The sequence below is a fragment of the Brachyhypopomus gauderio genome, chromosome 6, assembly GCF_052324685.1.
Source record: "Brachyhypopomus gauderio isolate BG-103 chromosome 6, BGAUD_0.2, whole genome shotgun sequence".
NCBI classification, from domain to species: domain Eukaryota; kingdom Metazoa; phylum Chordata; class Actinopteri; order Gymnotiformes; family Hypopomidae; genus Brachyhypopomus; species Brachyhypopomus gauderio.
The window spans coordinates 1,911,485-1,934,164 of NC_135216.1; the positions used below are offsets into that span (position 1 = coordinate 1,911,485).

At 40.5% G+C, this 22,680-nt stretch overlaps 1 long non-coding RNA gene across 1 annotated transcript in view; it reads right to left on the reverse strand.

The window, feature by feature from the left end:
• Nucleotides 1–3,465: 3,465 nt before the first annotated feature.
• The window catches only part of LOC143516470 (uncharacterized), a 50,837-nt gene continuing 31,622 nt past the window's right edge, over nt 3,466–22,680 (reverse strand). The window contains exons 3-4 of the long non-coding RNA XR_013131683.1: nt 8,894–8,974; nt 3,466–6,491 (exon numbers count right to left, since the gene is read on the reverse strand). This is a non-coding gene — a long non-coding RNA (uncharacterized LOC143516470). The remainder of the gene's footprint in view (nt 6,492–8,893; nt 8,975–22,680) is intronic.

The following is a 22,680-nucleotide window of genomic DNA, read 5'->3' on the forward strand; positions in this document are numbered from 1 at the left end:
GCATTGATTTGTAGGCCATTGGTCTCACACCAGCCAACAAAATCACTGATGACCCCCCTGTATTCCTTGTCGTTCCCATCCAATACACGTCCGATGATGGCCATATCATCGGAGAACTTGTGTATGTGGCCGTGGTCTGACTTGCACCTGAAGTCTGAAGTGTACAGGCTGAGCAGAAAGGGTGAGAGGACCGTGCTCTGCAGCACCCCTGCCTATTATACTGCCTATTAATTGAACATGCATTTAAATTTGGTATACTGTAATACAGTATGTCCCTAAATGTGCTGAGGCCAAACCTTGAAACCTGCATGACTTCAGTTGTGTTTTGGTCTCAACCTTGTATGTGCACACATGAATCATGTTAAGATTTACGCTAGTAAGGTGTTAAGTTGTATTGCATCGGTATACAACCTCTGTAAATGTAGTGCATTTATTTTTAATCACTAGATTTACACCAAGTCTTGGTACAAAACACATGAATGGTTCTGTGCAATTACGTCATAATTAGCATGTGGTAGTGCCAAAGTTGCATGCAAGGTGAACATTCATTTGTGTGAATTTGTGTGAGGTACACAGTGTTGCGAATAACAGCGTTAGGTAACTGTGTCATTTTGTCAGTAACGGAATAATATAATTAATTACTTTTCCTGTCGTTACAACGCCGTTGACGTTACTGGTCATTAAAAGCGGTGCGTTACTATATATTGATATACTAACAGTAATGCGAGCGGACCGCTGCCCAGGCTAGTGAGGAGTAACAGATCTCGATAGGTCACAGTTCTCGGTGTAACACACTTAACAAGTCAGTAAGCGATTGGCTAAGGCAGCGTTATGGTAGCCAATCAGAGCCAGTGTTTTTACACGTGCCGAAGAACAGTGACACGTGACACAAACGGAGAAGAGGCAGAAATGGCGAGTCAGGAGCAAACCGAAGAACAATTAGCATTTTCAAGGTGGTGACATAAACATTATTTAAGAAAATACTTGAAGTTCCTGAATGTCTACCAGACTGGGTATTTGATTTATTTAATTAAGAATAGAGGTTTTATTGTTAAGTTTACTTCTGTTGTGAACAAACCAGTTGTCTCAGGTTGAGAGAATTTAATTTAATTTGATAGATGTAAATGCACTTTATATAGTGTAACTGTTTACTTTTGCTTTTTTTTTTTTTTTACAAAGATTTGGGATTTAAAATGATTTTATCCTGCACTGGTCTGTTGATGTGCAATACATATCAAAAGTTAAACACCTTTAATGACAGAAACTGCTTCATATGAAAATATGTTAGCTGGAATGTCTTGGACAAACCTTACAAAGAAATACGGCCTGGCAAATCTTATGGCAACAAGTAAAACTACAAGAGTAAAAAAGTCCACACCCCCTCTTCTACCATGTCGCCTCTTGAAGTATCAGACTTGCTTACTTCTTTATTTATTTATTATTACTGTATGCTATTATTTATTTTTTACTTTTGACCTCTTTTGCTTTCTTTTCTCTCTTACTATATCTGTGTTACCTGTCACACCCAACTGTAAGGATATGCTGACAAATATGCCTATGCCCTTGTTTTGTGAATGTTATTTTCTTAAAATGTACTTGATTTGCCTTATGTTCTGTAAATTGTATGAAGGAAGTGTGTAATAAAAACTTTAATTACAAAAAAAAAGTTAAACACCTTTCTGATCTACTCATTTCAACTGACTGTGAAAACTGCTTTTTCAAAAAATCCTTATTCATTGGCATATAACTTTTTTTAACTGTAATGCAAATAGTTACATTCCCTGGTAATGAGTTACTTTTATTATACAGTAATTCAGTTACTAACTCAGTTACTTTTTTGAACAAGTAGTGAGTAACTATAACTAATTACTTTTTTAAAGTAACGTTCCCAACACTGGAGGTATACTATTTAAGGGATCACTATATGAGCAATTTGTGTGTATGTATGTGAGGTAGACTATTTCAAAGATCACTATCTGAACACTTTGTGTGTATGTATGTGAGGTACTGTTTAAGTCATCACTATCTGAACCATTTGTGTGTGTGTGTATATGTGTATCTGAATCCTTTGCCCTGTCCCCTCAGTTGCTGTACATGGATATGAGACAAGGTTGCTGATGCATGGTTGCTAATGTGTTTACTCAGCAATGACGAAGGAGCCCACTGCTAACGCACGTCACTCCAATCCATCGCTTACCAGAAATGTCGATCAATGTTTAACCTGTTCCCTTGTTCTCACAAAGTGATGAAGTGTCTCTTTTCTCTCACAGATTCACAGCCCTGCATAAACACACCAGTGCTACAACTTACCTGTTTGAAAGAAATCTGGAGTCTATCACAATCTACTGCAGTTGCATCAACTAAAACCATGTACTAGGTCAATAATAGCAATAGTCAAGAGGAGGCAGGAGATTTGTATGTGTCGTATACTCTTTATTGAAGCATGCAAGAAAACGAATCACGTTAACACTTTCTGGCATAGTATCTGAAGTGAACATTGTTTTAATGTATACTCTTTAATGTGCAAATAACTGCACAGTTAAACAATTTTTATTGAAACAATCACCATGACCAGCACATCTGCATTAATTTGTATCACATTGAAGCCGTATGATCTGGATAATTAACAGGCCCCACACCTCTTCTGTTCTACCAGGTTGATTGCTATTTGCTAAGCAGTATCAGCTCTCACTGGCTGATGGACCAATGGACCAATAACCATAACACAATGGTCACAAAGATCTCTCTCTCTCTCTCTCTCTCTCTCTCTCTCTCTCTCTCTCTCTTCTGTCTCTATCTATCTAAATAAATAAATAAATGTACAGGTATATATTATTTCAAATAGTGATGACTGTACATCCCAGTTATTGTTTCATTTCAAATACAATATGCTGGAGTACAGCACTAAAACAACTTATGAGTATAAAATATTCATTTTAAGCTTTTTAATCCATCCATCCATTGTCATCCGCTTTATCCTGGTTCGGGTTGCGGGGACAGTAGCCTACACTGTAAAAAATTTCAAGTCTCACCAACTAAAAAAATCTTTTAGCACCTAATTTTTTTAGTTGGTCTAATTTAAGCTCTGCAAATTGCAAATTTTAAGTTCTGCTGACAACTACAGAATTCAGTCTAATTAAAGAAAATAAGTTGAGCCAACAAAATGTTATATATTAACCAAATACACCTAGTGAGTCCAACAAAATGTTTTATGTTGTTCCAGCTACAATTGTTTAGTTCAGGTAATTATTTATTAGTATCCAAGTTGCCTGAACTATACATTTTATGCTTTATGAAGTAAATTCAAAATATACAGAATATAAGTAATTGTGCATTTTATTTGCATGTCAAAAAGTAAACCAAAATGTCAAAAATATTACGAAACAGGCATATGAGAGCTGCTGTATAAATGTAATAAAAATTGAAATGTAGTCAGGAGGACAAGAATGAGCCATGACACCAACGTTAGCTCAATGCTAATTTATTAGCAATACGCTAACGGCAAAAACACACTGGTTCTAAGGGAGGGGGGACACTAACACGCATACAACACACATCCAGGGAAACGGGAGAACTGACCGCGGAGCTGTATGTGGTTGGAAAAAGTATCTAAAAAAGTACTTAATTAGAAATCGATTGGGCTTCAGCAAATGCTTAATTACTACGCAGTTCTAGCTAGCTAGGTAGCTAACGTTAGTCCGCATGCTAACAGTTTGCCGACGTGAGGTAAAGTTAAATTCCAAATGGACAGTTAACGCGTAATTAACCGTTAATCGGTAGCTTGTCCTTGCCAACCACAACAGTATTAACACTAACATTACTAAACTCATAGCAAAGTTAAACACTGAAAAACAACTTGTTGGCTTAGCTCTAGTTTTGATAACTACGTTTGGAAAATATGTTGAAATACGTCCTAGTTCAAATTCAAACTCAACAAACACCACCAAGTTAGTTGTGTTAGCTTAGTAAAGATCCACATTAACTTCACTCAGTGAACGTTTGAAGTCCTCTAGATAAACGGCGAAACGCTGGGTCTTCATTTTAGTTTTGGTGCAGAAGGCGCCAAGAAAATCTTCTTTTGCCCACATAAATTAGTTTCACCACTACCACTATTGCTCGCCCAACACAGTTTTTTACTTTGGACTTGACATGTTGACTGAGAACCATAATGCTCATTCACTGAACACAAAATATTAAGTTGAATGGTAAAAATGCAGCAGCTGATGGCACAACTCGTTTTTTGTTTTTGGAGTAACTATTTTTATGTTTCATGCTTTGCCCACATAAATTTTTATATTCACAGAACATAAGCAAACAAAGATTTTTTACAGTGTAAGCAAAGTGGCCCAGGTTTCCCTCTCCCCAGTCACCTCTTCTAGTTCTTCTGGGGGATACCGAGATGTTCCCAAGACAGCCGAGAGATATAATCTCTCCAGCATGTCCTGGGTCTTCTCCCTAGGGAGGTGCCCGAACCACCTCAACTGGCTCCTCTCTACGTGGAGGAGTAGCGACTCTACTCCGAGCCTCTTCTGGATGACCGTGCTCCGTACCTTATCTCTAAGGCAGAGCCTGGACACCCTGCGGAGAAAACTCATTTAAAACATTTTTTCAGATTAAAACCAAAGAAATAAGATGCTTGTCTGACAGTTATCTTAAACATGACTTACACATAGAACTAGTGATGTAAGCATCTAATTGCAAATTCAGAAACTCTCAATCTTAAGCATTATTGTAGCAAAGCTATATATATCTTAAAATCTATACTATCTTTTAAAAAAAGCACAAGATTGTAAGCCCTGATGGTCTGAGATGGCTCCAGGAGAAATGTGTCAGGGTCATAAACCTGAGCCGGCTTCTGATTGGACACTGAATGGTCAGGTCACAAAACCGGCCCACAGGAACAGTCCCCTGCAACAGCTACTTCAGCTAAATGTAAAAATTATATACAAAAGAAAGTGGCGGCCTGGAAATTTAGTCCAAAATTAGTTAAATATTTAAGACTAAATGGTAAAGTAAATTAAAGGGTCATAACTGAAAGTTTATTTAGTTTATGACAAATCACCAAATAGGATATCATCTTTGTAATGTGTGTGGAAAATATCAGCTCATGTGTATGATAAAAAGTAGGGGTGACCTGCAATAGTCGCTGATTCAACTATAGTCGACTATACCCCCTAGTCGACTATGAACGTCATAGTCGAATGTACCATTCCAACTGCATGGGGGTGCCCAAGGATGCTGCTAAGCATTAGGTGTTACATGAAATGTCTTTGTTTTCGTTATATATAGCTTTTTGTCAAATAAATCATCCTAATTTCTGTTAATAAATATTTTTAAATGATGTGTGCGCATTAACAATAGGCATCTTCCTTACTACACATTAATAAATCACACCCTGCAGTTGCACAATCCAAATGAGCAGAGCTGAACATGCTACAGGATAGTCAGCATCTGCCGAGATTATAATGGCTACTAAAAAAACCTCAAAAGTGTGGAAGTATTTTGAAAAAGATAAAGATGAATCAAACAAAGTAAAGTGCAAGTTATGTCATCAACGTCTTTCATTTCTCACGACAACAACCAACATGGCATTCCATTTAAAACACGTAAGGTGAAAAAAAAAAACAGTTCAGCCGTTTGTCGTTTCGGTCGTGTCGTCTCGTCACGGTGCGTCTCGGAAAGTAGGCCTAAAAATTTTTTTGTTGTTGTTTGCTTTTTAAACTCCGTTACTTGAACCTTTCCTTATAATTTTTTTGGTGTTGTGTGGCAATTTTTATTATTTTTTATTTTTTATATTTTCAGGCAGGCATATTTTATTTAAAATATTTTTGACATTTTGCACAGTGCCTGTCTGACAGGGGTGGGTATCCCGAAACGTTCGTAGCGCTAAGTACTTCTTAACCTCGTACGTTTCATACGAGGTTACGAAGTACTTAGCGCTACGAACGTTTCGGGAAACCCACCCCAGGTCGATATGTGCACTGCGCACTGACGGTGACTTTTTTTGTTAATGTTCTCTAACGTTTCATTAAAAAATATTAATAAAAAAGTTAATGTCAAAGTCAAATTTATTTATATAGCGCTTTTCACAACACACGTTGTCACAAAGCAGTTTTACAATCGTATGGGTCCAGATCCCTAATGAGCAAGCGAAAGGCGACAGTGGCGAGGAAAAACTCCCTATGATGGTGGGGATTAGGAAGAAACCTCGGGAGGACCAAGACTCAAAAGGGAACCCATCCTCCATTGGGCGGCCCGTTAACACAAGTCCGTGGTTGCAGGGTGGTTCCACAGTTCCACAGCAACAGTCAAGTCTCCTGTTCCCCGGCCAAGCAGCCTCAGTCCCCTCGGTGCAGGCGGTGGGCCTCAGGTGGTGGGCCTCAGGCGGGCCAGCATCAGCACAATCCCTCGTGGCAACGGCTCATCCAACCCCGGCATCTGCACATCCACCGGCAAGCCAGACCATCCCCCAGGTGCCTGTATCCAATCGTCTTGGGTGGAGGCATGCAAGAAGATAGAATTACAGACTGAGTGGACATGAATTTAAACCACCATTAATTTAAATGTACATAGCTCACGTGCCAGTGATGAGCATGTGGCTCCGGCAGGCTAATCTATAGCAGCATAACTAAAGGGAGGGGTTCAGAGGTGACCACAGGCATGAGGGCTCACTGAGACATTGCTTTCCAGTCAAGTCTCTGTCACAAATAGAGTGATGCCATGACACAGCTGGATGACAGCATCAACATCTCAGATCACCAGAAATCTCAACGTCTGGGGGCCCCCAAGCCCCTGTAGTCTTACAAATTTTTGGAACTAGGAGAAATCCAGCAATTTGGGAGTGCAAAGGGCGAGATGGGTTGTAGTAAGCAATGAGTTCACACAGATATTGTGGGGTGAGACCATTTAACGCCTTATAGGTTAACAGAAGAACTTTAAATTCAATGCGATATTTAATCGGAAGCCAGTGTAATGCGGCGAGAGTGGGACTAATATGATCGAATTTCCTGGCCTTAGTTAGGACTCGAGCTGCAGCATTTTGTACAAGTTGTAGCTTCTTTATGGACTGTTTAGAGCAGGTATCACCAAATGGCGGACCGCGGTCCGGATACGGACCCAAATGCCAAAAAATTTTTAACGGGAGACTATATTTTAAAACGGAGAATTTATCTTCAGACGAGTGTTACGTTCACCACCCATTTGAGTGTTACGTTCAACCCCCCCCCCCCCCCCCCCCCCCCCCCGCTCAACAACTTTCGTCCCCCCCGCTCAACAACTTTCGTTCGCCACCGCGAACCCGGACCTAAGGTCTGAGCTATCTGCCAAAAATGGACCGCGGAAAGATTTAATTGATTACCCCTGGTTTAGAGCATCCAATTAGAAGACTATTACAGTAGTCCAATCTCAACGAGACAAAAGCATGGACCAGTTTCTCTGCGTCAGCTAATGAAAGTAAGTGTCTCAGCTTGGCAATATTCCGTAAATGAAAAAAGGCAGCCTTAGTGACATTGCATACATGTCTGTCAAATGAAAGTTCAGAATCAATAGTGACACCTAAACTTTTTGCAGTAGATTTAGGTGTTACTGAAAAACCATCTAGGGTAAGGGGAATATCTGCCCAATTGCTTCTAGCAGCTTTAGGCCCAAGAATCAGCACCTCAGTCTTGTCAGAATTCAGTTGAAGAAAATTAGATGCCATCCAGTTTTTAATGTCCTGGACGCAGTTCTCAATCTTTCGAGTTGTAGTGATATCATCTGGATTAGAAGATAATAAAAAAATAAAAGCTGAATAAAGGCAACCTACCATGTTTATTCATTTATCTGAGTGTTTTAGGTTTTTACTTTGAAGTGGAAAAAGTCCTGAATGAAAACGGGATCTCGTTTAAGGTGCTCTAAAAAAAAAAAACCCCGATTCGACTATTAGTCATCTAAAGGGAAAATCTGACAAATCAGATTCAACTATGAAAATCCTTAGTTGAATACACCTAATAAAAAGGTCTTATACTTGAATATATTCAAATAAAACTTTGCATTAGATTATCTAGAATGTTGTCTATTCTTCAATTTTCAAGATTGAAAGATTTCAGGATATATGTGCAGAACATAATTGCCTTTTATTGCAGTATAATTTGTACAAGCATTACAACTTGCTTTTTCTAAAAACATAAGTTAATTTCTTCTGAAATGTTTCTTGCATTATTCAAGCATGATTCAGACACATGGCGGAAATCAAAACAGGCAAAAAAGTACATTAAGATTGTACTTGCATTGCAAGCCAACTGACTTCATTTCATTGTAATTAAAATATATTAAAATACTTTATTTCTGTTCGTAAAGGTAAAAGAAAGAGGGCAGTCAAAAAGGCTCTTTGATGTCAAATGTATACACCATGTTCCCAAGGACCTCACCTGTGACCTTACATGACATCACAGGTTAAGGGTCTCAGGGACACAGAGTCATACAGGCAGTTGCCAGTATAAAATGCTTGAGTTGAAATGTTCATTCAGAAATTTTATATTTTTTCTTCAATGTGCTGGTAGAATTAAATTTAACTGGATATTACATTTTGGGAAAAGTTAGTTGAAAAGTTAGTTGAAAATACAAATGGCAAATGAAAAAAATGATTAGTTGAAAATACAACATTGTCTAAAAATGGGGTAAAAACGCATCTCTGAGGGTACCATTGAACAGACTTAGTGCAAAGTTTACATCCACAACAAAATATGTTCAACAGAACCTTTGTTCAATCTCTTTACTCAGTTCTTAAACAAATTCTCTGAATCAAGCCATGAATTAGTTCTAATGCTTATACCTGCTTATCAAATATTATGCAAATTCTACATATCTGGCTTTAAATCATGAAGAGTTGTCATCAGTACCAAACATTCCTTACCCTGATTCCTTAGCTCCGTAATCAGCATCTTGGAGGCACGTAACTTTCAAGATGGCAGCCTCTTTTCCAGAATGTTAGATACTGAGAAGATAATAAATGATGAATCAATTTAAAATATATCTTTTTATATTATATTTTTCTATTGCAGCAAGTACAGTCTTCTGAATGTTTTATGCAATCAACATTTTAATTCTTCTATAATGATCTATACTTGCATATGTCAATGTGCTAAATTTCTTGATGAATTTGTTCCATCTTGTGCTGCCTAGGTCACATAACATTTAATTTGGGATCCCCTAGTGGCAAACACTGCATATACCAAATGAACTGAGTGAACTCTAGACAGAAGGAAAGACTCTCTTGCTACCCACACTCGTAAACAGAAAGACATAAATATGCTGACACTTTCACAAATGCACATACAGAGCAACTATTTGCTTGATTTCCCAGAGCTCCAGTTTTAAAAGCTGCATTTGCCTTGAAAGAAGAGAAAAGAGAAGATTGCACAGAAAGATTATTTTAAAGAAGCTAAAAAAGATACTAAAAGGCATAAGACAACAGTAATGAACAAAAGTCAATTTCCTTCTCATTTGAAAACACAGCAGACTCCCCAAATACCTGCTAGACCATGCGTGCAGTGTACGTTTTGTCAACATTACAGATCTCATGTAGCAGTCAACACATTACCTACTCACCAGTAACACATGATCGCGGACACAGATATGCACAAACACAACAGCACACACAGACACACCTTATTCATTTTTTCCCTGAATGACTGTCTATTAATCCATCAAGCACACCATTCCATTTTAACCATCTCTCAATGCTGTACATGATGGAGGAACAAAAGCATTTTCTTTCAGCCATTTCTTGCCCTTATGCTTCTCCTCATTTACCCTCAACACCCTCCTACACCTCTCTCTCTCTTCCCACTTACTTGCGACTTTCACACTCTGGATGATCGGGAGCAAAGGAAGCAGCCTATGAGACAGGTACACACAGTGATTTCATTATCTGCTGCTGTCCCTAGCCCTCCCTTCTCCTCTCTGTCTGCCTTTTCTCCTCCTATCTTTGCTTGCCGCCCCTCTTCAGTTATCCTGCACTCCCCCGTATTCTACACAGACCCAACAAACCTTTTCTTTTTACTCCAATATTATAAATCAATGTAATTTGAATACTCAGCACACAACAAACACAAAACTCCTCTCCTCACACACACACACACATACACATATATTCAGACATAGACAAACACACACACACCACACACACACACACACACACACACAAACAGGCATGATGTCTTATCCCTGATCCCAATGTAAGTGTGTATATCTGTGTGTGCCAGAGAAAGAGGGACAGGGAGATAATAGAAAGGGAAAATATGAGAGGTGGTAAGAGAAAGAAAGAACAGAGAAAGCCTCAGGACTCCACATTTCACACAGAGCAGCAAGGTTACCACCCTGCAGTAATAAAAAGTCTCTACCAGCATCAGTTTGTATTATGTTTGTATATCAATCTCCATATTACCATTTCTACCATTTCTGCTCTTACTGAGCTCACCTGAGCACACTGACCTGAGAACACAAACACATTATTTGGAGAAAACCCAACAAATAAAGGTTTAATTTTGATTTAGCATAAGACATTACATAAGGCTGAATGGAACATGATGACAAATTTGTACCATCTGCCAAAATGTATATTTGATTTTTTAACACTCTGAAACCTTGCATTTATTTTTATACCAATGCACATGCCATTCCCATTAATTTGTGAAATTGGAATAAAAATATATATATATATATTTCAAATAAAGTATTATAAATAATGCAAAATATATAAATAATACAGAAATGATTATCAAAAAGAATAATAAAAAAGTTTAATTAATGAATGATGGGTCTTTAAGCTGCTCGCAGTCTTCCAACATGTAGTCCAAATGAAAGGCTACAGCCCACACAGTAGGAGCAACCGATCACCAAAACAGCTATAATAATAACTTATTCTAATTTCTTTCCATAATTTTTGGCAATCCAAATGAATTTGCATACAGTTCAAAATGGCAGAGAATGAGAACAGAACTGTCTGGAGGCATACCACAGTCATGAACACACACACAGAATTTTCTTGTCTGTCTATTAAAAAGAACCTTTTTAGTATTTGCCTACAATGATTTACCCTGTCTTCATCAATGTGTATTTGAAAGTGTGTGTATTGGTGTGTGTGCATATGTGTGTATGTGAAGGGAAAAGTACAATGGCAATGCTCACACTGCTGATATATGCTCTTTTCCCCTCCTACTGGAGCAGGGCAACGCAATGCAGATCCTGGCAGACACTACGACCGGCCAGACAGGTGGGGGAGGAGGCAGGGGGTCGTTTATCATTTATTAGAGGATGGGAGGATGAAACAGCACCCGCTGCTTTCTCTCACATCCACGCCTGCCTACACTTTGTAACAAAAAGATACATTTGCATAAAATAAAGATAAAATAAATGCAAAGAAGCAATATCATTCAGCTAAGATAGCACTCCAGGTTCCCTCATTTATGGCCAAGTTTGTAAGCATGCAATTTAGCTTCAGCCAGCAGGAGTTTTCCTTCTAGTTATTTCCCTCTCTATATTTCCATATATTTTATGCAAAAAAAATTTGGGGGGTTACAAAAGAAGTTAAACCTGCCCACACAAGTCTATGAACTGCTTAGCTAATTGTGGAAAGCATACCTCTGCTTTGTAGACTTAGATACAAGATCAGAGACATTAGGATAGTAAGGGTGCATTCAAAGTCTCCTAGTGTTCTCCTAGTAAATCTTCATGCAGCATGCAGCCAAATGATCTTGTTTGCGGCAAAAAAGGTACATCTCGCGTCACCCTGCAGTTCCCTCGGGGTTTGCATTTGCCGTGGCGGTGTCACCGCAGGGAAAGCTAGAAGGTTGTACAGTTAACTCCAGGCTGATTATGATGCAAAACCATACAACCAACTACCTCAGCCCGCAGTGCACAAAACTGACCCCAGGTCAGGGCCAGAATGGGTCTGGCCCGTGGTTCATTAGGCAATGATGTCTAAACACTCTATTCTGTGATATTCTGTGGTCACCACTAACACTTGATGACTTGCAGTTGTCCTTCCCATGCTGGGGTATCATGTTCAGGCAGTGCTACTGTCATATAATCAAGACTTCAAAGCTAGCCTGTCAGACTCTCTGCTAGTTAGTGCTACTGCTAGTACACATTGCACTCGGATGTAATAAAAGATGTTGTTTGGCATAGCAAAAGCAAAATTATTGATGCCTTGAAGATAAGCAAAAAATGATAAAAGTTAAATGTCCCAGTGTATCAAGTATTACATTTAGTGGTTGCCAATAACTGCAGCATGTTTTGTTTTTTTTTTGGGTGGGGTTGGGAAACTTTCAGTTTAAAATCAAGCTGATAAACAATTGAGTATTTTGCATTTCTTGATCAAAGTGGCAATCATTTTGAGAATGCCATAATGTGCAGATCCTAGATCTGCAAATTCTAGATCCTAGACCATTTACATGTTAAGCTGTAAGAAAAAGCTGTCAAGGTCATGTAATAAAGCAGATCTGACAAGATACATGCCATGTGCTCTCCAGCAGTGGTACCTCCAACAATGCTGTGGATGTTTAGAGTATCTACTGTTAGTGAATTAATGAAGATTCCCTATTAGTTATTTTTTTCATTTCAGATGAGCTATGTAACTTATACTGTTACTCTTTCATTTAGTGAATGCTGTCTCCATCTTGTGGTGGAATGTAATAAATAATTCTTATTCAATAAATAAATAAATAAATAAATATATTTATATTTAAATGAAGAAATAATTCCTTTCCAAAATAAATGCACACACCAAAATGTATATCAAATATGTAAACACACACACACACACACACACACACACACACACACACACACACACACATATATATATATATATATATATATATATATATATATATATATATATATATATATATATATATATATATATATATACAGGGCTTAATTTGAGCCGGATCCTCTTTCATTTTGAAGTGTGCGTTCTGGGAACTGTCTGCCTCGATCCGATAACTCTCAAGCCTACTAATTATAAGTTATGAAGAAATCTGTCTGCGTTGAACCAATTAATTGAACAAATAATTATATAAAATAAATTTTTTAAACACAAGATCCACATTCAGGCTTCCTAAATCACATAAGAGCTCTCCCTTTTAGCCATGCCTTTCCGTGTCTCCCCTATAAAGCTAGTTATACTTTCGTGAGTGACCGTAGCGCGCTACTCCGCACACCTCGCGCGCATCACATTCTGTGCAGTGTTGTCCGAAACGATATGTTGTAATATAAAGAAACACCCCTCAAAAACAGGGGAAGGAACATTTACCTGACCAATTTTAATGTTGCATTGTGTTTCAGGTTTGAAAAGTGCTGGAATTTAGGCTAAAGTACTGACATTTGTGTGCCTAGGCGTTGCGTTTTGTGTGCGATCCGGTGACATTGTTGGCCTCAGTGACCCCTTGTCTCATGCCGCTGTTTGCGTTCCGGCATCGTTTGATTTACAAATTAAGCACTATATATATATATAAAGTAATTAGTTATAGTTACTCACTACTTGTTCAAAAAAGTAACTGAGTTAATAACTGAATTACTCTATAATAAAAGTAACTCATTACCAGGGAAAGTATCTATTCGCATTACAGTTTTAAAAAGTTATATGCCAATGAATAAGGATTTTTTTGAAAAAGCAGTTTTCACAGTCAGTTGAAATGAGTAGATCAGAAAGGTGTTTAACTTTTGGTATGTATTGCACATCCACAGACCAGTGCAGGATAAAATCCTTTAAAATCCCAAATCTTTGTAAAAAAAAAAAAAAAAAAGCAAAAGTAAACAGTTACACTATATAAAGTGCATTTACATCTATCAAATTCAATTAAATTCTCTCAACCTGAGACAACTGATTTTTTCACAACAGAAGTAAACTTAACAATAAAACCTCTATTCTTAATTAAATAAATCAAATACCCAGTCTGGTAGACATTCGGGAACTTCAAGTATTTTCTTAAATAATTATATTATTGCCACCTTGAAAATGCTAATTTTTCTTCGGCTTGCTCCTGACTTGCCATTTCTGCCCCTTCTCCGTTTATGTCGTGTCACTGGTGTGCTTCGGCACGCGTGTAAAAACACTGGCTCTGATTGGCTACCATAACGCTGCCTTAGCCAATTGCTTACTGACTTGTTAGTTACACAGTTAAACAGGTGTTACACCGAGAACTGTGACCAATTGAGATCTGTTACTCCTCACTAGCCTGGGCAGCGGTCCACTAGCATTACTGTTAGTATATCAATATATAGTAACGCACCACTTTTAATGACCAGTAACGTCAACAGCGTTGTAACGACAGGAAAAGTAATTAATTATATTATCCCGTTACTGACAAAATTACGCCGTTACCTAACGCCGTTATTTTTAACTGTGTTATTCGCAACACTGTTGATAACTAATATGCCCCCTTAGACTGGGTCGCTGGTGCTGTCATCCTTTCACTGCATGTGGTCACTCAAGTTTGTTGACAGTGCAGTGGACGGATGCCATTGTCTCAGAATGCCCCCAAGTCTATGTTACCTTCTGGTTCTGCCTTTTTCAGCTAGCCTTTAATAATTTAATTTAATGCTGGAGTTTAATTTAATGCCCAAATCATGTAAATTAGCAGTTATTAAACCTCTGATCAAGAAACCAAATCTTGATCCGACTGTCCTATCTAATTATAGACCCATTTCGAACACATCATTTATATCTAAGATCATAGAAAAAGCTGTTGCCCAGCAATTATGCCTATATCTGCATAGGAATCACATATTTGAAAAGTTCCAATCTGGCTTTAGGCCCCATCACAGTACTGAAACCGCATTAGTCAAAGTAACAAATGATCTCCTCCTTGCTTCTGATCAAGGCTATGTATCACTGCTAGTACTTCTCGATCTTAGTGCAGCTTTTGACACAACTGATCATAGGATCTTGCTAGAAAGGTTAGAACGCTGGGTTGGAGTCTCAGGCACAGCCCTTTCATGGTTTAACTCTTACTTGACAAATCGCCATCAGTTTGTAGAGCTCAATAATATTCCATCCAAACGTACAATAGTTAAATATGGGGTCCCGCAAGGCTCCATCTTAGGACCACTATTATTTACATTATATATGCTACCACTGGGCACAGTTATAAACAAACATGGTGTCAATTTTCACTGTTATGCAGATGACACTCAACTTTACATATCAGCCAAGCCTGATGACAAACTCAGTTTAGGAATAATTGAGGCCTGTGTAAGAGATATAAAATGCTGGATGTCTCTAAACTTCCTCCAACTAAATGAGGACAAAACAGAAGTTCTCCTTGTGGGCCCTAAGGCCGCAAGACAAAAAATTCCAGATCTAATGCTTAATCTTGCAGACTATCCCATTACACCTGGCACAGTAGCCAAAAACCTAGGTGTCATACTCGACTCCGACCTATCATTTGATAAATACATAGATAATACTACTAGGATAGCTTTTCTACATCTCCGCAACATTGCCAAATTAAGAAATGCATTATCACAGGATGATGCAGAAAAATTGGTGCACGCCTTTGTTAGCTCTAGATTAGACTACTGCAATGCACTACAGTCAGGATGTTCAAATAGGAATCAAAATGCCACAGCCAGAGTTCTGACCAGAACTAGAAAATTTCAACATATTACACCAGTCCTATCAGCTCTGCATTGGCTCCCAGTTAAATTCCGTATTGATTTTAAAATTCTATTATTAACATATAAAGCACTGCACGGGCTTGCTCCTGAATACCTCCAGGAACTTATTTCCTACTATGAACCCCCACGTCCACTAAGATCACAGGGTGCTGGTCTTTTATTAGTTCCACAAATTAATAAGGTAACAGCAGGGGGAAGAGCCTTTTCTTATAAGGCCCCCCAGCTTTGGAACCTTCCAAATTGCATACGGGACTCTGACACAGTCACAATCTTTAAGTCTAGGTTGAAAACCCACCTATTTGGTTTAGCGTTTGATAATTAATATCCCCCCTTAGATAAAGGTACAGATCCAGGGGTTCATAGACGAAGGGTTTTATGGTAGACTGGGGCGCTGGTGCTGTCGTCCTGTCATTGCTCGTGGTCACTCAAGTTTGTTGACAGGGCAGTGGATGGATGCCATTTTCTCAGAATGCCCCCAAGCCTATGTTACCTTCTGGTTCTGCCTTTTTAGCTAGGCTGTAATAGTTTAACTTAATGCCGGAGTTGCTGCCACACTCCAGAAATGTGTTTAATTTTATCTGTCCTGTATATGTCCTCATACAGAGCTAATTTTCCCTGTTTTATTTTCTCCACATGGCTGCCCGCCTGCTCGAGGAAAAATGAGATGAGGAGAGACAAGCAATCCATCCAGTGCCAGCCACCTACTGCCTGACCGGATGAGCCTACACCATGATGGACACCATTACTACATTTTTTCTTTTTCTTTATTTCTTTCTGTTTAAATTGTTGTTGTTGTCATGGTGACCGGTGTCGGCCAGAGGAGGATGGGTTCCCCCCCTGAGTCTTGGTTCCTCTCAAGGTTTCTTCCTCATGCAAAAACTAGGGAGTTTTTCCTTGCCACTGTCGCCCTTGGCTTGCTCACTGGGGGCTAGGACTCGGCACTTGTAAAGCTGCTTTGTGACAACAACTGTTGTAAAAAGCGCTATATAAATAAAATTTGATTGATTGAGTTGCTGCCACACTTCAGAAATGTTTATATTCTCATCTGTCCCATATTTGTCCTCATACAGAGCTAATTTTCCCTGTTTTATCTTCTCCACATGGCTGCCCGCCTACTCGAGGAACACTGAGATGAGGAGAGACAAGCCTTTCCAGAGATCCATCCTGGGCCGGCCACCTCCTGCCTAACCAGATATGATGGAGGATCAACCCACTGCCCTGACTAGCCAGTGTGGATGATGGATAAAGGATGATGGATAGGACTAAACAGGAATTACATAAAGGACTCATGTATAACATTACCAACCATCAACACGTTTGGGACTGTACATGAATTACATAAAGAACTCGTGTTTATAAAACTTCACCAAGATGGACACATCTTTTCCTTTTTTCTCTCTCGGTCTTTAAATTGTTGTCATGGTGACTGGCGTCAGCCCCCCGAGTCTTGGTTCCTCTCAAGGTTTCTTCCTCATGCCCTTAGGGAGTTTTTCCTTGCCACTGTCACCCTTGGCTTGCTCACTGGAGGCTTGGACTCGGCACTTGTAAAGCTGCTTTGTGACAACAACTGTTGTAAAAAGCGATATATAAATAAAATTAGATTTTTATATGATTTTGATCCTGTCACTGCACATGCTAACTCAAGTTTGTTGACAGTGTAGTGGATGGATGCCAATGTCTCAGGATGCTCCAAAGTCAGTTTTTCCTTGCCACTGTCACCCTAGGCTTGCTCACTGGGGGCTTGGACTCGGACCCTTGTAAAGCTGCTTTGTGACAAAGACTGTTTTAAAAAGGGCTATATAAATAAATTTTGATTGACTGATTCTTCATGGAAAAACCGGCAAAAAAGAAAAACATTGTGGAAACAAGGCCAAGCAACTCAACAATGCACAAAAACACAGGAACGGACATGCAGGTAAATGGCAGCAGCAGATCTGGACTGAGGAGTCAAAAATGTTAATATGTGGCTGTGACAGAAGGCAGTTTGTTCATTGCTGGAGATCTGTACAATAATGAATGTCTGTGAAGCATCAGTGAAGCATCATGAAGGATCCTTGAATCAGTTGAATCAAGAATCATTTCAGCAATTGGATGGAGGTATTTGGCCAGGATCAATGTTGAGAAATGCTGAGAAATTACAGCTTATCCATCAGACAGTACACCATCTGTCAGATCTGAGGTCACTACCTCAGTCCGCCACCAGAGGTCGCAATCACCAGAATTCTAGGAATCAGCTGTTTTCTGTTGAGTCTAATTAGAACCAGTATTTATGATTGTCTCCTCCTGCCCAACCTTGCAAATTTCTCTCTTTACTCTCTTTACTACTGAGCGTATTCCTAATGAATTTTCTGATTGCCTTCCTGGTGTTTGATCTCGTTCTGATTTTTGTCTTTTGCTCCTCCGGTACTTCTACCTGACCTCGATACCCCTGATCTGGCTGTGGAGTTCTGTCTTCCCTTATCTGCCCTTAGCCTGCATCTCCCCTTACTGTTGACTATTTTTAAGTTTTGCCCTCCTGTCATAAAAAACATCTGCTTGAATAATCTGCATATGGATCCTCATTCACTGCCTGACCACCAGGCGTTACACCATCACAGAAGTGTCTTACTGGCTCCAAATTTATTCTGCAGCAGTACAATAATCCCAAACATGCAGCCAATGTCATTAAGACCTATCTTCAGCGTAAAGAGTTCTGGAAGTAATGTTGGCACCTACAGAGGTCTTAACATCTTTGACTCCACCTGGAGTTTCAGATGGATCTGTGGTTAGTTCTCCAAGTTGTTTGGAACAATCTCTCTGCCGAATTCTTTTAAAAGCTGTGCATAAATGAACCTAGAAAAACTGATGCTATTTTGATGGAAAATACTGATTTGTTTGATATTTCTCTTTTGTTCATTCACTTGGTCATTAGTGGACAAAAATAAACCAAATTTTAACTCCTCTAGTTTTGCTACTTTGCCACTAACCAATACTTTGAGACAAACCTGTTGGCAAAGCCTTGTGTGTATGTGCAACCTATTCTCTGTGGCTTCTCGGCACAGAGAATTTGTTTTTTGTATCATACAATAAGAAGATTACAGCACTGAAAGAGTTGCAGCTGAATATTTGCTTTCCTAGTAGTAAACATAACAGAACCTCATATTACCTCATATAACCTATACTTTATCACTGTACTAACCAGTGATTTGGTTAATGATGTCACGTTGAGGACCCCGACCCCTCCTTTTGGGCGTGTGTTTATGTGGTCTGTGTCTACTCGTCTGCGTCTGTGGATCTTTGTGGGTGCGGGTGTGTCTTGTGATAATCCGTCTCACCTGTGGCTCGTCTTGTAAATACGCGGGGCTTATGTGGTTTGTCTATTTAATGTGCGTTCGCGCAGTGTCCTGTGCTCGTAGTTGCCTGAGTCTACATGTTCTCTGTGAACATTGTTGTTATACGTGCGCTGTCTGTGCAATATATGTTAAATAAAGTGACGTCTGTGAAGCCAAACCAGCGGACTCGTGTCTCGGCCGTCAGCCGCCGCAAGCGTCACAGAACGACGAGCCTACGAAAGACACCAGACGATGCCAGACTACGCTACCCGGCCAAAGAGGGGCCAGCACCCCAGCAAACGGCACCACCATGCGTCTTCCGCCTCCCAGCGACGCGAAGCCACACCGACGCTGGCGGAGCTGGAGAAGGACCCGGTGTGCATACCAGCTGGCTACTGCTCGGGGGTGTGAGAGCAGGAACCCCGAGCTGGCGGAGATGCTGTGCGAGGGCGTGGTGCGCATATGGAGGGAGCTACACCCTTCTCCTTCCCGCGCCCTCTCGCCTCTGAGGGTAGGCGCCTGCGTGATCGGCACCACCGCGTCAACCCCAGAGAGTGAGTTCGGAGAGGAGGATTCCGAGCAGGAGGAAGAGTACAACCCTCTGTCGGAGTGCGACGCTTCCACCGTAGACTATGGTGAGGAGGAGGAAGATAAGGAAGAGGACTACCCCCCCTCGGTGTGCTCCGCCCCTACCGTGGACTACGGTGGGGAAGAGGAAGGCTACCCTCTGTCATTGTGCTCCGCCCCTACCGTAGGCTACGGTGGGGAGGAGGAGGAGGGGGAGGAAGAGGAGTCCTACACAGAGGATGAGGAGGGCTCCTACACGGAGGAGGAAGAGGAGAGTCTTCCCCCCTCTGAACACTCCGGGGGTACTGTGAGGGGAGGAAGGATTCCTGTGGCGGGCTTAGCCCCCGACCGCTCCAGAGGTAGCGACATGGACTACTCCCGGGGTGGCAGCCCGGAGCCGCCCATGTGCTGGAGTCAGGGCAGTGAGGCGATGGTGACGGAGGAAGACGCCCACACTGCCGGCTCTGGATGGCGGCCGCGAGGCGATTGGGGCATGCCATACGGCCAGCTGAGGGGAGAGTCCAGCCGCGCTGCACCAGACGCGTCCGCCAGCCGTGCTGCACCCAGCGGAGGGTTCGCAGCGAAGGCAGGAGGAGGACCAACACCAGCAGCTCCCGGTCTCTCTCCTCTGATAGCTCTCCTCCTGGCGCGAAGCCTGGCACCCGTTACATGTTTGTCTGTTGCAGTGTTCGTAAATCTTCCCATATGTTTGCCAAACCCCCTTTTACCGTTTGTGCCTATTTGTGTAAGTGTACCTGTTTGTGTGTTTGTACACGTTCCATTGAGTGTGTCTAACGTCTTTTCCTCGGTCTTCCCAGGGAGGGTGTTCTAGGTGGTTCTTGGCAGACTCTTCGCCGAGGGCGGTCACCTCCCAGACGCAGGACTGAGCGTGTCGGATCCGCCCATCGACGTGGGTTCGGGGCACTCGGTCCTGTTGGCACCCCGGGACGGGTAGTGCCCTTGGAGGGGGCGTCTGTCACGTTACGGTCCCCGAACTCTTCCTTTGGGGCGTGTGTTAACGTTGCCTGCGTCTATTCGTCTGCGTCAGTGTATCTCCGTGGGTGCGGGTGCGTCTTGTCATTATCCGTCTCACCTGTGGCTCGTCTCATCATCACGTGGGGTTGATGTGGTTTGTCTATTTAATGTGCGTTCGCGCAGTGTCTTGTGCTTGTCGTTGTCTACAGTTTACACGTCTGTGTGTTGTTACATGTTTTACGTGTGCTGTATGCGCTATATCGTACTGAAAATAAAAGTGACGCCTGTTGAACCAGCGGATCTGTGTCTCATCCGTCTGCCGCCTCCCGCGTCACTATATTATTATCATGCTTTAAGCTTTCATTCATTCATTCATTCATACAATGACTCTTCAAGGATTTAAGTCAATGAAACTAAAAAAGTCTATTAATGAAGAAAGACAAAATAGTAAATATATACTATTTTTAAGGTATTTCAGGATACAAAGTAACAAATGATGAACTTCTTAGATTAATTTTAAAAAGGCAAAAAGAGAGGAAGAGGTAATAGTCAATTTTATTTTGTCATAAAGTAATAGGTATATGCATATCTGCAATTGAGGACCCCAGCCCCTCCCTTTTGGGCGTGTGTTCACGTCGTCTACGTCTACTCGTCTGTGTCTGTGGATCTTCGTGGATGTGGTTGTGTCTTATGATAATCCGTCTTACCTGTGGCTCGTCTCGTAATCACGTGGGGCTTATGTGGTTTGTCTATTTAATGTGAGTTCGCGCAGTGTCCTGTGCTCGTCGTTGTCTGAGTCTTCATGTTCTCTGTGAACATTGTTGTTATACGTGCGCTGTCTGCGCAATATATGTTAAATAAAGTTACGTCTGTGAAGCCAAACCAGCGGACTCGTGTCTCGTCCGTCAGCCGCCGCAAGCGTCACAAATGAACTATAAACAGGTAATGCACTCAGTATTCAACAGGGGTAATCCTCAAGGAGAACTACTGTTGAAGCTGGACTAGCACTTGAAAATAATTATTTTTAATTATGAATCATTCCATATAGCTGTCTGAATAGCAGTCAAGTAATTTTTGAGTTAGTTCTCAGTTCTATTTTAATGCATTAGCATATGGTTCAAATACTTCAGTTTTTGTCCTTTCTCAAACTCTGATCCACTCTTCTCTGTCTCCTCTTTCTGTTTCTCTCATTCATTCACAGTCCAATCACGCACAAATGCGGCATGGTTGTTGGAAGTGCCTGCCAACCTGTGTCTGTGTGTGGGAACAGGTCTGGTAGTGCCTGTGTGGTCACCCGGCCTGTGCTATGAAATACCAGGTCATTCTTGATTTGATGACTTTAACTCTTTTATTGGAATATAGTGAAAGTAGTTTCTGAAAATGAAAAGTGATTTTGCTGCCTATGCTTTATGTTGACACTGTTTGCTCCTCGTTCATCAGACTGAGTAAATATCATGTTGAAATGGCTTTTTTAAGTAGCTGTAGAACTGGGTTTCATAATAAGTTTGAAGTTTATTTACCATTAAACAAAAGATGAGATTTTTTGTGTCTTTAAATGAATCTGCATTCAAATATTTTATTTTCTTTCTTTCTTCTCTGCAACTTGAACTGTCAAGCAATGGAGGCAAAATAAACCCTCTGACTCAGTGTAAAATGCCTTTCAAGCTCATGATTTAGACTAGATAGATACTATTGATGGCCTGTTTGCCAGCAAATCTCAATAAGATTAATTCTGCACCTAAATAATTAGTCCACTGAAGCAAAATGGCTCAATTTATTCTCATTATTTATGCCAGTACATTACAACTGGTTAAAAAATTTAGTTTTTAAAGTCTGTTCTAGAAGTCTGTAAAATCCAACAATTGTTAGTGCAGATATGCCATCAGTGGGGGAGAGATGATTGTCCAGTTTCTCTTTACTAACCATCAGATTAAAGGAGAGGACAGTTTGTCCATGAAAAATCATGAAGAAGGTAAAGTATCTTTGGGATATTTTTGCTTTGTCTAACTCCTACAATTTCCCAGAGATCAACTCTTCTCTATTTCATTTCCAAAACTCATTTTCATCCACCTCAGGTTATCTGCCTCTGTCCATACCTTATTCAAAGACTAGCAAATGCCCAGTTGCTATGGGAACTCGCTGCCTGGCAACCTTGCTGACTTGG